Source organism: Corapipo altera, unplaced genomic scaffold (assembly GCF_003945725.1).
Source record: "Corapipo altera isolate COAL_440 unplaced genomic scaffold, ASM394572v1 119, whole genome shotgun sequence".
Taxonomy (NCBI): domain Eukaryota; kingdom Metazoa; phylum Chordata; class Aves; order Passeriformes; family Pipridae; genus Corapipo; species Corapipo altera.
This window is the reverse complement of record NW_020884985.1, coordinates 745,559-761,088: the sequence shown is the minus strand read 5'-3', so window position 1 is coordinate 761,088 and position 15,530 is coordinate 745,559. Positions and strand designations below refer to the sequence as shown.

The following is a 15,530-nucleotide window of genomic DNA, read 5'->3' as shown; positions in this document are numbered from 1 at the left end:
AAGAGACATTGAAATTGCTTCCCAGAGCTTTACTGGTCAGATCTCCTTGAGCTCAAGTTGCTTTCTGGGCAAGATTTATGAGAGTTCTCAAACAGAAGCAACAGACAAAGCAGTGCTTTTTTTCTTCTTCTTCCCTGGAAAAGAAATTGAACCCAAATGAATAACTGTATAATAAACAGCACTGATTTGTATTTTTGCTTTTTTTTCCTCCACATGCTCATTAGATCTTTAATAAGATCTTTCCCCCCTGCCTGCACGATCCTTCACACCCCCCCTTCCCTACTAAAAGTTGGATTCTGAAAACTACGATCAGAAGGGAAAAAGCAAAGACAATAGAAATCTGACTCAGTCCTGGTTGGGCTGGATCTCTAATAATGCATGAAGTGAAAACAGTTTTTAAGTGAAAGATGAGCAGACTTCTTTACAAAAAAAATAAAAAATTAAGTGCAATAAAGAGAAATTGTTGAAAGACTCCAGACGCTACTAATTATGGTTTAAATAAATCTTCCTGGACAGATGTTTGCTTGCTCCCGCTGCAGGGACAGGAACGTTAAAAGAAGCATTTTTTAAAAAAAAAGGATTTGACGTGAATTTTTTTTACATATGATTTCTTTTTTTTTTTTTTTTTAAATACACCATTTTATTCTTTGTCTGCCCTCCTGTTATCTCCCCCTCCCCCAATCACCGCCCACTGTGAGCTGAGACACCTGAAGGCTAGACACAATGATCAACAGAGCACTGCGCTCGCCTGTCTGGATTCCAGCCAGATTTTTTTTTTTTCTCCCTCCACAATCAAGGAGCCTGCACGCAATGCACGGCAAGCCCCTTGCTCTGCTATGTGCAGATCAGACAGAAGTCTGAACCATGCTGCAGGAAGATTAAAGCCAAACACAAGCCTTTCCTCCTTATGTCGGCCAGACTCGGTTTCAACTTTGTTATGATTTGCAAAAAATACAAAATAAGAAACTTTGTAAACATATATACACATTATTGTACAAAACCTACGCACATGTACACACACTTTCCAACACAGTGTAAACAGGGGCATCCAATGTGTCCCATTTTACTGTGATTTCTACTCCAGCTTTACAGTCAATGCAGTATTTTACGTTAAGTTCATGCATCACTTACATAACTGCCGTGTAGCTCTCAAATACTACGTAAAGATTTTGTGTATGCATATGATATATTACATAAAGGCAAATAGCTACTGTACAGATATCCACGCCTGAATGCCCATCAAACTGAAATATTTGAAAACATTTGGGTTTAGAGAGATTAGCGAGAGCTCCCAGACAGTTTTATGGTAGTTTTAGACAAGGCAGTAGCAAAATGCTTTGTAAGTAGGTTGTCTTCAAGTGAAGAAGGGGAGTGTGGCAGGGGACTAGTTAGCTGGCCTTGCAACCCCTGGCCTTCCTGTTGCCACAGACCAGAGAAATGCCGACTGGCCCAGTGTCATCATGCCAGAAACTTGGTCTTGGGAATGCAGTACTCCCCAAAATAGTTGTTCTACGTTTGGTGTGGCTATGGGTGGGGTTAGCAGAGACATACAGAGGAAAAGGAGGTTCAAAGCATTTATTCTATTTAATTTTTAAACGTATGCCATGTGGACCTATATTCTAAGTTCTTTGGAATTTCATTGTCTTCTGGTACAAATTATGGTGTGACACACATGATGACTAATATTTATTTTTTAATATGAACTTTGTGTGAAAAAGACTTAGAAGAAAATATATTTTAAACACACAACCTACGTACACTGCTTTTAATTTACTCCCTGAAAAGGCTTAAACTATATTTTAGTCACTCTAACAAGTATCTTAATGAAAAGATGGGAATTTTTCTTGGCTTTTTTCTTTAATATTGCTTATAAACACTAGGAGGAAAGGAACCCAGTATAAGTATCCCGTTTAGTCTTAAAAAAAACTTCCTTTCCAAATAGCAGCAGAGACATGCAAACAAAAGGTTGCACGTAGTTGCAGCAATATCCACAGCAAGATTCCAGAATAGAGATTTCAGAAAAATTAAGCGAATCAAGAGCTGCGGTCAGATTTATATTCCTGTATTTTATTTTTTTAAAAGCAAGGGATATGATGCTTTTCTAAAGGAACACTTTATATACCTTATGTGAAATATACAAGCAAACTCAACAATGGTCATACACAAGAAGTGTGCACTTGTAAGCTACATGTATATACATATGTTCAGTATATTAAGGTGATAATTTTCTTTCCACTTTACCTGGCATATTATGCTTTAAAAAAAATAAAACGTGCCACTTGTTTCAAAAATGTATTTTGAAATAATGCCTGCAGCTACATTATGAAGTGCTGACTTTCATTTTCTTAGGTTAATGACAATAAGCAATCATATTTTTATCCTTTCCTAAAGGTTGAAATCCTATGCAAATCAATTCTTCTAAACTTCAGAAGTGATTTATAGACACTATATTAGAAGGACATTTCAACTGGCAATTTATGTAATGTTTGTCAATGCAAAAGTAGTGACTAATCACATAAGAATTAAGCATTAAACCTGAGAATATGAATACAGGGTCCTTGCCTCCATGTTTAGTTCAACACTGTCCACTTCTCCCAGTAAGGTCCCTTGGGTTTTGTGAGTGCTGGGTGTTCAACAGCTCTGACTAAAGTAGGTAGAAGATACAAGTGACCAGTGTTTCTGTAAGTATGGCATTATCCTCCTGCTGTTGTTGTCCAGCCACCTGAGATGTGGAGCTGTGTGTTCTAGCTTTTTAAGCAACGAGTTTATTTACCTAATGTGAAAAATTCTGACCTCTGTTTTTTGCTGACTTCTTCAAAATTTTTAAAAGCTGATGTTGAAACAATGCAATCATGGAAGCTCATGCATATTTATGACTCCATTCCTCAAAAATTTGGTATCTATTACAGCTTGTCTCTTAGCCTGTGGTCTACAGTTGGTTGTGCAAACTCCGTGGTGCTGCTCACACAAATTTCAACTTCTAATTTCCTTTTTTAAAGTTTCCCCTTTTCCCCTGGTGCTTCCTGTTGCATCCTACTGTTTGAGCCTTTCCTAGTTCAAGCAGAAGTGCAAGTTTTAGTCATAGGAATAAAGTGCTCAGGATTACCCCCAAACTTTCAAAAGATTGGTAGTTTCACTTATACCTTTGCAGAGCTGAAGTAACTTGAGAACCTACCAGAAACATAGACAGTCTCAATAAGGTAATGGGGTCAAATGAGCTCATGCATTACAGATAGGAAGAGAACCACACATTGCATTTTTATAGATAAAAATACAGAGTGTTTTAATGTAAACAGATTTCTGGTTGATATTTTAGCAAACTGTTACAAAGCTCAAACTACAGCAGAGTCAAAATGACTTTCAGCATGGTACAGTTAGACCAGCTGGCCACGTGTTCTTTTCTTATTTAGATGAGACTTTTCCTTTCAATAACATCTTTCTTCCTGACCTGCTTAAAAATTCCAGCGAATGAAATCAGCACAGGATTTTCAATTCTAATTGACCATGTGCAGAGGAAAGGCCAGTAGAGAAATCAGTAGGACCATTGTAAGGCACACTGCATCAATCTCTCCTTTGTCCTGAATCTTTTCTAGTATGAGATGAAATAATTAAGAATATTTAATTTATATTATTTGTACAGTGCCAAATCTAGTAGCATTCAGGCAAAAATCATGGCAAGTTCCTCTTTTAGAAATGTGTGTAACAAGGAATAAGTATGTCTATCAGACACCAGCCAAACAGGTACTTGACATCTTTTCATGGCCAAATAGTAAAAGACCCAAAAAACCCCATAAAAGCAGAAACAAAACTGCCAAAACAAACTCAGGCAAAGAGTGACCAAAAAGATTGAAAGGTGTGGGTGAACTAAAGCATGAAATGCTTTGCCTTTTCTAATGAAAGTAGAAAATTTGAAGGATATGGTACTTAATCAAATTTTTATAAGGCACATTTTGGAAGTGTCAGAAAAATGTATTTTTCCACTGTCCAAAATGTTCACCCTAAAAACATCTGTAACCTTCTATTGCTATTAATTTGCCCACATATATTTTACATATACACATCCCACCCACACTGCGTGGGTTGGTGATCAGCCTCACTTGTGACTGTGTGATCTACATGCCAAGTACAGATTGTAAATACTGTATGTATCACACACAAACATCATCCACAAAATTACGTGCACAGATGACACCATTGCAGTCTTACCTGTTATTTTATTTGGCATTAGTGGGATATGTGTGAAGTAATACAACAATATTGGAAATTTAGCAAGTAGAGTTTATAAAAGACGCACAAAGTTTCACCCACAGATTTATACAGGCCATGGATAAGGTAAGTGGTTAAAATGAATCTTTCAGAAGAAAAGTTAAGTGGGGGAAAAAGACCAATTGGAAGCAATACAGAGCAAGTTTGGTTGGTTGAAAAAAAATCAGCAACAGACTTATTACTGCTGTACTGTTTTGCACATATTAACTCTCCTATTCAGAGCTTAGTTTGACATTATGCTTGAGTGGTTGTTGGTCTCATCACTATAAGCATGAATCAAGAAACCACTAAACACCTGTAGAATATAATTTCTGAAAAGTAATAATGAAAATGGCTTCAATAAGACACTCTTCTTCAATTAAACCAGGTCTTCATTAAAATTCCAGAATTTTTTTAAGTTTAAGGTGGAAAACAATCCAGAAGAAAATGCAGTGGGCAGTATGGTCTTTGCTATATGTCAGGCATGCAGTCCAAATAACATTTGCGTGAAGAAACATGCCTGAGAACATAAAACAAAGCACAGACCTTGCGTCTGGCCAGGCAGACATGGTAAAAGGTCTGATTTCAGCTCTCCAGCATGATGTTTCATAGCCTTGGGCAAGTCATTTAACTCCCTGGTTTCTCATCCACGTCATATTAGCAGAATTGAAGTTTTGAGTATGTGATTATTATTATGAAGTCAGCACTGAGATACCACAGCAAAGGGTACTGGAGACACCTCAGATGCTTAAAAAGAATAAAAAAAACTAGACAAAATGGTCATTTGTTGCTGCTATTAAGTCAGGTCATCTTTGGTGTGATGTTTCTACAACTAGACAAGATACAAAGCCTGTTTCTCAAGAGATTAATATTATTCAGTTCTAGTCTAATTTTCTTAAGTTCTCCATGTACTCAAACATTCACTACTTTTTTTTTTTGGTAACCTGCAACACAACATCAGAATATAGGATGAATGGAAGGTACTACTCCATCTGTAATGATCCTCTAGATTCAACATTCATGCAAGGCCTAACACTAAAATGCTGACTCCTGTAACGGGTTATTAATAGACTGTCCCATGGTACCAGTGAGACTCACTGCAGGTTAAAATGCTGCACTGCGTCACCAGGAGTACCAAACCTGAGCCCTAGACACTCACTACCTCTAGCGTTTGTGCAGCAAGGATCTGATCTTGTAATGGCACTGAGCGTATTCTTACTTCTAAAGCCTAAAGGTGACCCAAAAAATCACTTCCATGCTCAAAGTCCATCATGTACTTAAAGCATCATGCTAAAATAGGTCTGTAATTTCTACAGAGCACGTTGCAATGAGAAGCAAATACCTTTGCTGGTTCTGCCCCCATTAAATCCCAGTTTCACTTTTCTGTTTCTCTTGATGATTCTCTGATTTCCACCACTGAACAGACCAAAAGACAGCACACACGTAATGTAATGTTAATTTGTCTATGCTTTATATTTAGTAAGTGGTTTCTAAGATTTTTAAGGTCTATAATTTTAACTTTGCTGAGAAGAAAGTATAAGCTGGGTTACCATCATATTCAAGTTAGAAACCCTTGGGTAGCAACACTAAAAATCACTGTGCAAGAACAGAAATCAGTGAGCCCGCAGTGACCATGAGATTTGACAGGAGATGCTTTCAGGCCACCATTTTGTGACTAACTGAGATGACCATGTCGCACACATGTAACTGGAAGTTTTGTTTCCCTCCCTCAGTAAATATAAGAGATCTCTATCCAAAAAAAAAAAAAAAAAAAAAAAAAAAATCATTTTCTGATGAACGTTTCTATGAATCAATATTCGTGCACAGTATGAAAGAACTACTCAGACTTCTTTCAGGTCTCTTGTGTCAGTGTTGCTCACAAGATGTAAAAAATTAATGAAACAGGGAATGTGACAGACCTGCTGAACATCTCAGCAGATTTGCAGAAGGGGTGGGGTAGTGAAAAGTGGGCAAGGGGAAAATATCCTGCATGGAAGTACAGCCTCGTGCAGTGCTCAGAACAAGGAGAGGAAGTGAGAAAAATGTGCACAATTATATGCAACTGATAGGTTGTATTTCACCAGCGTATTTTTACTGCCAAGGTTCCAGACTGTATTAGGAGTCTATCCAGACTCTTAAGCAATGGGATGTGTATAATGGGATCCAATAAAATGATAAAAATCAGTTTGGTCTCATGATTTCAGCTACTAAGTGTGATAGATGCAAAACTGAAAGACTTAATTGTATGATAAAAGTACAAACACCTCTTTGTCTTACCTCTGCATTTTTCCAGTTTAGAGAAATTTATGAGATTTTTCTGTTTGTTTGATTGAAAAAAAACAACAATGGCAAACATTTCTTGCAGCATCCCAGCTGAAACTGGTTTCATCTATCTAAACAAATAAGCTCAGAAGTAATTGTAGAAACAAATTTTATGCTACCTCCCATGAGATATTTTACATAAAGTTTCTGATTAAGAAACTTCAGAAACAAATATTGCTTTTAAGTAGTTTACAGAGTTTGATATGTGCCCTTTTTTAGAAATAAAAATCTAATAATTTTCCAAGATGTCTTATTCATACACTGAGTTTGCGCTTCAGTTTTCAAGCAATATTTTTTTTAGTTTATTTGAAACCACTTTTCTTAGAGAAAAATTTTCAAAAAAGAGGATTTAGAAAGATAAGTCTAGTAAATGACAGCAGTGAAGAAAAGCAGCTCCCAGCGTTGATTAAAATACTTGGAAAGGGTTAAAAATTCAGATCTTTATGTAAGAATTAAAAATGAAAGGAGAGTTAAAAAGGGGGAGAAGCGGGGGAAGAGCTAAGCTGCTGGTGACTTGAGTGTATTTATGGATTACTATGTCCTGAAAAGAAGAAAACCAGAGTTGTAAGATGACACTGCAGGGGTTGTCTGGACTTTTCACCAAGTGTAAAGTCTGTTTAGTCAGTGTCTTAATGCCTAATGCTGACCTTTGCCCTCTTCACTCCTCCCTGTTCCAGGTGCAACATTTTTGCAAGTGCTTTAGCATTACTGGAAAGTTTGTGCAGGTTTCACACGCTGCAAAGTGCAGAGTGCTTTACACAACATCCATTATGCCCACCCAATATCAAGGGTTAGCACATTTTTTTTTTTATCCTAAACACACACAATGATTTGTTTTACATTTTTCCCTTATTAGTATTACTGCATTAAATTAATAAAAACAAAAGCTTCTTTCTAAGGGTGTTTAATTTGCATAATTCTATACAACAAGATACAAGATTAAGTATAAACTCATGTCAAATACTCCCCAGCGCTGTGAATTATAGCGGGAGTATGCAACCTATGGCGGTAACGCTATTGATCTGCCTTAAATTAATTCCCTTTGCTATGGAAATGGAAGACAAAACCAGAACCCGTTGCTACAAAACAGCCAAGCCACTACACCTCATTTTCCTCAGGAAAAAAAAATAAAATTGATTTCTTGTAGAGTTATTAATTATATCAGGACCGATTTAAATTTTAAAGGAAAACAGCAGTTTTACAGGCTAATAATAAACAGCTAAACTATATAAGGTCTGTACAATTTTGATTTACAAAAATAAGGAGTGTCCTAAAATGTATATTAAATATGAAATGCTTTAAATTCTACAGTTGTCAGCGATGCAGATGATATGAAAGACAGCACACACATAACAATATTTATTCATCTATGCTTTATATTTAGTAGGTAGTTTCTAAGATTTTTGAGGTCTATGATTTAACTTTGCTGAGGAGAAAGTTTAAGCTGGATTACCATCATATCCAAGACCATTTGAGATTTTGTGTTATTTCTGAAAAGCTTACCATGGGCATTTCCTGCCACTGTGGGCAAGGAACCCATTTTCCCCATTCATAGTAGGCTGCCAGACTGATGGCTTCTTTGGATTTGACCTGGCATTGAAGATCATTTTCACTATTAGTACATAATACCATGTACTAAAATTCACCCTACAACATCAGTATAAAACTTACAGGAAATCCAAGACTGTCCAGTACATGTTTCCTGCACTTTGTGATCTATACTAGCTAACTGTGCCTAAAAAATATTTAAAGTTATGATTTAGACATTTAAAAGCTTTAAATAACTAACTTGACTTCCCCACATTCCTTCCTCACTGAGCTATGCTGAGAAATGTTCATTAAGTTACAGAAAGGAGGGAAAGGATTGGTTTAAATAGGTGAATAGGAGCAAGTAGTTTTTATGGAAAACCCTACTAGTCAGAACTGTCTAGCCAAAATAACTCAGGATAACACGGCCTCTATGTACAGCATTACTTCAAGGTGAGACTTGCACAAAAAGAGTTCTGATGAGGGTTTACATATAGGGAATGTCTATGGCACATGTGTTTGCATCTGGACTGAAGCATTCCTTTTACTGAACTGTCTTTTGGATATGTTAAGTTGCTTTCAGGATACTGTGCCTTTCTAAATTAATATTTTCTTGTTTTTCCTATGATGATATTATATAAAAATTAATTTAGGCTATCTTCATTATCTAGATAGTTTTAAGGGGTTTGATTTTGGGGGGACATTTTTCTACAAAACAAAATATTGGTGTTACTATAGCTGTTTATTCCAGGAGTAGGTACCCTAGGTCAAGGGGTCAAAAATATTCTGGGAAGTGTGTCCTGAAACAGTTTTCTTATGTTCTTCAATTTCATTTGTAACACTTAGACTACAAGAGAATCAGGAAAAAAAAAAGTTGTTTATTGCATGACAGACTATTTCTAGAGCTGGGCCGCTTTATCTCAGCACAAAGAGTGCTCCTGTTCACAGCACAGCTGCTAACAACTCATCAACACTCCTTGTTTAAGAGTAGGGTACCATTAGAAGCCAAAACTTTAAAGAAACCTGAAATGTTATTATTGCAGTAAGCTATGCAACTGGATTTGATTTCTAGCCAGACTGTATCCCTTTGCTCCTGACACTGTTTACAAGACATATTTAGTGCAGGTGGTACTCTCCTTAATTTCACTGAAGGTCAAGTGTACTTGTCATAATTGTATTTTTTGCACAGCTGAGAATTCAACTACTTCTGCAGACTGAAAACAGACATTGTTTCTGTGAAGGAAACACACAGCACTGAAGAGTTGGACTTGAGATAAACAGAATGAAGTAAATTTTCTCACTGTTTTCTCCTGCTATCTCATCAAGATCATCACTTTTAAGGCTGCTGTGTATCAGTGCGTGCAGCCATTTGTGTCCTTCACTTCCAGAACTTCAGAATCCTTTGTCTGGAAATGTGGTTTCTTGCTTTAGGTGGCTGCTATACATTTTTTTCAGAACTACAAACTAAGGTTAAGTTCTTGCTATGTTTGTAAATTACTGATTTGTAAGTATAAAAAGGAACAAATCTAAAAGTAGTCAAGTTTCTAAATTAAGTATAGAAAAACTAGATTACATCAAACATAAATTCATTTCATGTTCTGCTATTTTAGAACATCAAAATCTTGCCTTTCAGAGAAGACTCATATAAAGCTTATTCTCTGTAAATTCCAAACTGATTTGTTACAATTGTCACGAAGTGTACTAAATCTGCAGGAAAAATAGCATGGTAGAAATAGGACACTACACTTGTGCCTTGATTCATTTACTCTTATGAATTATCAGCCTCTTCTATGTGCAATATGTGCACTAAAATACAGAGAGTGGTCCACAGAGCCTTTTTCTGTGAGTACATATTTCTCTCATTCTCTAGCTTACAATCATTCCTAGTGCTTTCACTAACATTTTACTTGAAGAAAGAAAATTAAAGCAAAACGTCTCTGAATTGTGCTTCATTATAAAAGTCTTTTTTATGTCAGTTGAAAAAAGCCATAACAACAAAAAAATCCCAAACAACCAGGTGTCTCCTCTGTAAAGTCTTATGTAATAGTTCAGTCTTGCATAACACTTAAAAAACCATCTTTCTTCAAGCAAATGACTTCCTAATATATTAGAGACAGGGATAAGAGATTTTCTGCACAGTCAGGACCAGAGCTCAGGTTTGCTTCAGAGCATCAGTTCACAAAATTCTAAAATTAGAGACAGATTACTCTTGTGAAATCCATTTGCTGATTAACAGCTTCTTATCCATTTCTTCTACCCCCATCCAATCTGCTTCTTTAAACCACTCTGCCCTGAATCACTGTATTCCTCTGCAAACAGCAAAATGTAAAGATGGAAACGTTGGAACTGGTGCCATAAACACAAAAAGTTACTCCAATTTTACTTAAAAGTGTAAACACAAGTAAAATAGTGTCTTTTTATAGAGCAGTTTGAAAATACATAAATACTTTTATTAAACGGACACAGGAAATGTTAGGACTTCAAATCTACATTTTCATTATTAGTGGAAACCTCAAAAAATAACCAGATTGCAATCTCATTAGTTTCTGTCGTAATTTCCTCAAAATACAAAATAGTAAAACAAGCAGAGTCTCATGAAATTTCAGTAAGTCAAAATATGGAACATTGCAATTTCAATCCGTGGGATTTATCTGACATTTTGTGTCTAAATCCAAGCTTCCTCTTTCCTCACCTCACTGAGACCTTCACTTTTTAGTTGTATTTGTTTGTAATTATCAAGTTTTACTGTTTTTTGTTATGACCAAATCCACACCTCAATTCCACAAAACACATTCATTTTGTGTTTTTGTTTTTTAGTTTGGTTTCGGTGTTTTGTTGTTGGTTTGGTTTTTGTATTGTTTTGTTTTTAAAGAGGAGAAAATATCCCTCTAACCACTATCCTATGTCAGTTTTACATTCAGGGAATAAATTTTGCATAATTTTGTTTAGAGAATCATTCATCAGGTTATTCTTTCAGTACTAGTATTCTAGTTGAATTTTTCAGACTTAATCTTGAATTTGGGGTAACTTAAGATTTTTTCCACGCAAAAAAATTTAAAATCTATCATCGCTCTAATGAAGGAAGCGAAACCTGAGTTACTTAAAAAGCTGATGAAGTTCCTGCCCTTTTCAAAGAGGAATCAAGAGGCTTTTGGCTGAAATACTGATTTAAATTTGTACCCAAAAAATCCTGAACCAAAAGAAATAGTGCAAAGGGAACAGGGACTAACACCGAATGTGTGTGAAGTGCATGAATCTATTTTTTAGATGCATAACTGAGTTGGTTCTCCAAGGAGGTGGTAACACATCTGTACCTATGTGGGCATTTTTGTAGCTACTAGCAGAGGGAATCCTGTTTAGCATCATCCCAGCAGGCTCCAATGGGTTAGGCCTCCATCGTGTATTTCCAACACGCTCCTGGAAAAAGGAGCCTGATGCCTTGCATACACAGGTTATGAGAACATCAAGGCCATTGAAAGGACCAGTGGGACTTGGTCAAATTCCAACCTTTTTGTTGTACTAACAGCTAGGTCTCTACTTTGTCCCCCTCCAACACCTCTCTGCTGGGTAACTCACTATGCAGTGCTTATATCCTGTCCTTTCCTTTCCTTCTTTGGAACTTACACAGAACATACAGCAATGATTTCCTGCTGGATACCCTCAGGATTCACTGTGTGTTTCAGACATTGCAAAGGGAGAATAGACAGTCAAGAAAATTTGAGACTTTTATGGTAGAGGAGCTTGTGGCCTTTGGCTACAATATCTTAATGAGCTTCCTCCTCCTTTTTTTCCTTAGCTCTCTACAACAGGAGATGAAAAGCATAACGAAGACTAGAATTGTACATCCCTCCCTTGCCAAAGATTTGTCACCCAGTAGTTTTAAATTTAGAAACTTGACTTGGCTGTCATTTCTTTTACTGCACAAATGTAAAATAAGTGAGGTTAACACCGCATGAAAGAGAAATGTGGGGGAGACTATTCCTCAATTGTTCTGTTTGAAAACTCATACTTTATTTTATGACAAGCGAGAATCACTGAAAAAGGCATTCTGCATTGAAATATATTGGGCATACTTCATTATATGAGAACGTTTCTAAATGAAGACCTTCTGTATTGTTTTCCATTTCCTTAAAGAAGGCCTCAACTGTACCACCTGTCTAAACATATTTACAGTCTTTCCACGCTGCTGCAAGCCCACTGTAGTGGAATTTTTGTAAGGGTCAAAGGTAGCATAACTGAGGAGGTTTTGTTTTGGTTAGTTTTTTAAGACACAAAACGATATCCATGCATTTTCTGCAAATGTAGCCACACATAAAGCTGGTTCATAATAGCAACATTTGTTAATCTAATTTAGAGATACAAACTTTCTGAGTGACTGCTAACCATTTGATAAACTTTTTTTTACTTTAGTGCTACATTCTGCAGCTTGCTTTTGACTTACATACTTTGTTCTCTGCTGCCCTCTTTTCCCATTTTTTTGTTTGTAAGATGCTAGTTGAGCCACTAAAGCAAACCCTGTGTATCTCCCAGCATACTTGCCAAGTCAATTTTACTTTTACTTCCTCATTCAACGGGGGGTGGGGGGTGTGGGGAAAAAAACATTTTGGATTGTATGATATATCCACATCTGAAGCCAGGAGCAGAGATGAAATCAGATGAAGCTTACCTAAAAATAGATAAGCAATTACTGAATAACCAATATAACATATTTATCACTTGAATCAATTTCTCAAAATTTGACAGTTATCTTTTCTAAAATTTCTATTTGGAGGATCCCTCCCCCATCATCCAGGAAAGACATCTGGCTAGCACTGAATGGAGTTTAGTGTTTGAACATCCCATCTGGTTTCATCATGTTAACACATGATTCCAAGTCATTCAAGAAGTATGAACAATGGATATTGTATTCCATATAGTGCCATGTGGATTTAATCTTTAAAAGATGGTGGCACTGCAGAACTCAATCTTTTAGTTAAAAGTCAAAACATTTGATGTACTGAAAACTCATTTCCCATAGCCTCAGAAGCCTCACATTTTACCCTACTCTAAGAACAAGGAGACTATGTCTCCCTCATATAGTACCATTGGTATTGTTACCTATCATAACACCTATTCCTCATAAATCATGAACACATTTCCTAAACATGACAGTAAAAGCAGCATTAAGACAGCTTTTTCATGAGAATACTCATTATTTTCATACACAAAAATTACTTCCAGATTGATTAAAAACAAAAGCAGAAGTTTGCTATGAGGCAGACTGAAATTGGGTAAATTTGCTTTCCAGAGCTGGTTACTCTACCTTTCACCGACATGAACAAAATCTAAAAAGTCTCTCCAAAGCAAACAGTATGTGCTTTTTTCAACAGACCAGCACAGTGATGCTGAAATAACATCTCATTTCTCTCTATATTCCCAAATAAAAATTCAAATTTCAGTTAATAACATTTCTTACTCAAACACTTCTTTCATATTTATCTCTTCATAGGGATGATTGACCCATGGCCCTGTAATACTGATCTTAACAAGTATTTTCTGTACTTCTTAAATGATCCCTGGTAGGAGCAAGTATTCAATAAGTGGCTTGTTATGAAAAGTTAATAAAAACTGATTTCAGACTTAAAGAGAATTATAGAAACCTCAAGTATAAGCAGGTATTTAAGTATTTGCTACCTGTCCCTTAAGCTACCTAACACAATTATATCACTCCACTAGAGCGCTTGGGAAAGTGAGTGGATTTTACCTGCTTGGGTGAGAAGATGGAGAAGGAAATACAGATATTTAGGAGGGAAACATCTTCTTAGTGGGGGGCAAACATGCTTTAAATCCCTGGAAATGGACCAGAAAAAATGACTAGTTTATCCTCAAAACTGTGAAGCCAGAGTCAGAGCCGTGTAACAAGACATAGATTTGACTGATGAGAAAAGACGAAGAATTCAGTGAAGACTGATAAAGGCAATTCAATTGTACCATCCAACTTTTTCTAAACTCTGTTGAAATGTATGCTTTCTTTAGTATCACCATAATTACCAGCCAACTCAAAGGCTGAAGTAAATTAGATGTGTGGATCACATGACATCAGGATTTTCACAAAAATATCTAAATCAAAAGTATTTAAGAGGCTACTGATGATGCTAAAAGATCACTTTTTGTTTTCTGGAAGGTTTCTTTACCTACTGTGTTTCAGCTGGCCAAACCTATTTAGAGGATCAGGACTACAGTATTTAATAAACAGAAAGGGCAAGGGAATTAAAAATGTGCTCAAATTTATGCAAATGAATTAATTCCTTGTGTGATGAAGTGGATAAGTTCACAGCAAAGCTGGGTCGAAGGCTTGCTGTATCAGTTGGATTTTTTTTTTTTTTTTAAATCTATGGAGATCATACAGACTGTTAAGACAGTGGATTAGCATTCAACAGTGTCACCTCTAGCTGATTACATCAGGGAAGCCACTGAAGTCCCTATTTCATGTGATAAGAACTATAAAATGTAAGATTGGAAGAGAGATGATCAGACTTTGCTGTTTTTAACAGTGTCTGTTTTTTCACTGTCCCTACTGCTTCTAATAGCTAAATCTTTAATATATAAGTGACTATATTCATGGATAACCACCTTAGTTTTACAGAACTAAGAGAATTGTTCATTTCATTTGGCAATACTCCTATCAACTCTTTTCAAGTAATTCTGGTTGAGTGCTCATTCAGCACAGATTTATGCAAGCTATAGCAGACAGCATGGGTCAGAAAGTCCTCAGAGTCTGTTTGTCTACTTCAAGTACTCTGTCTAGAAAGGCATTGCTTTTGAGTACTCAAAACCTATTGATTCAGTTCCTTATGTTGGCAGGCACAAAATGCACAATGCTTTTCAGTTTGTAATCATCTGCAACACCTAAATTACTACAAGCACTTGTCATACACTAAAGAGAAGAAGGGACACTGAAAAAAGGAACTTCAGGAAACTGAAGTCCTAAGCTGAGTCTCCCTGAAAGCATTATCAAAATGTATTAGATTTCTATGACCTTAAGTCATTGAAACCATGCAAGATCCATGCTTAAAAAAACCCTAAAATCCTGTATTCTAGAATTTAGGTAGTTAGATAAATCTTGATGGTTTTACATAAGCATTTTGCACAATTTGGCTTTTTATAGTGACAATATTTGAATTCTCAGACAAGACCCAGAATTACAGTTGGTTACACTCAAAATCAGTTTCACCTCAGATGCAGCAAAAGAAACTTAGAAACACAGCAAGACTTTCCAAGGGAGACAGAATTTATTCCAATGCTTTACTGCAAGTTTGACCGTGCTGGCCTAGCTAGACAACAAGGACTTGGTGCCAAATGATCCTCAATAAGATTAGCAATATATCCATTTAAAAGGGCAGTAGCACAGTGCCTGATATAGCTCTTGTTACTATATCAATTCTCTAATGGGTGGG

The 15,530-nt window shown here is 36.3% G+C and overlaps 1 long non-coding RNA gene across 5 annotated transcripts in view; it reads left to right on the top strand.

Moving 5' to 3' along the window:
- Nucleotides 1-15,530, top strand: part of LOC113958072 — a 60,399-nt gene that overhangs the window by 1,224 nt on the left and 43,645 nt on the right. The gene's annotated exons all lie outside the window — the stretch shown is intronic.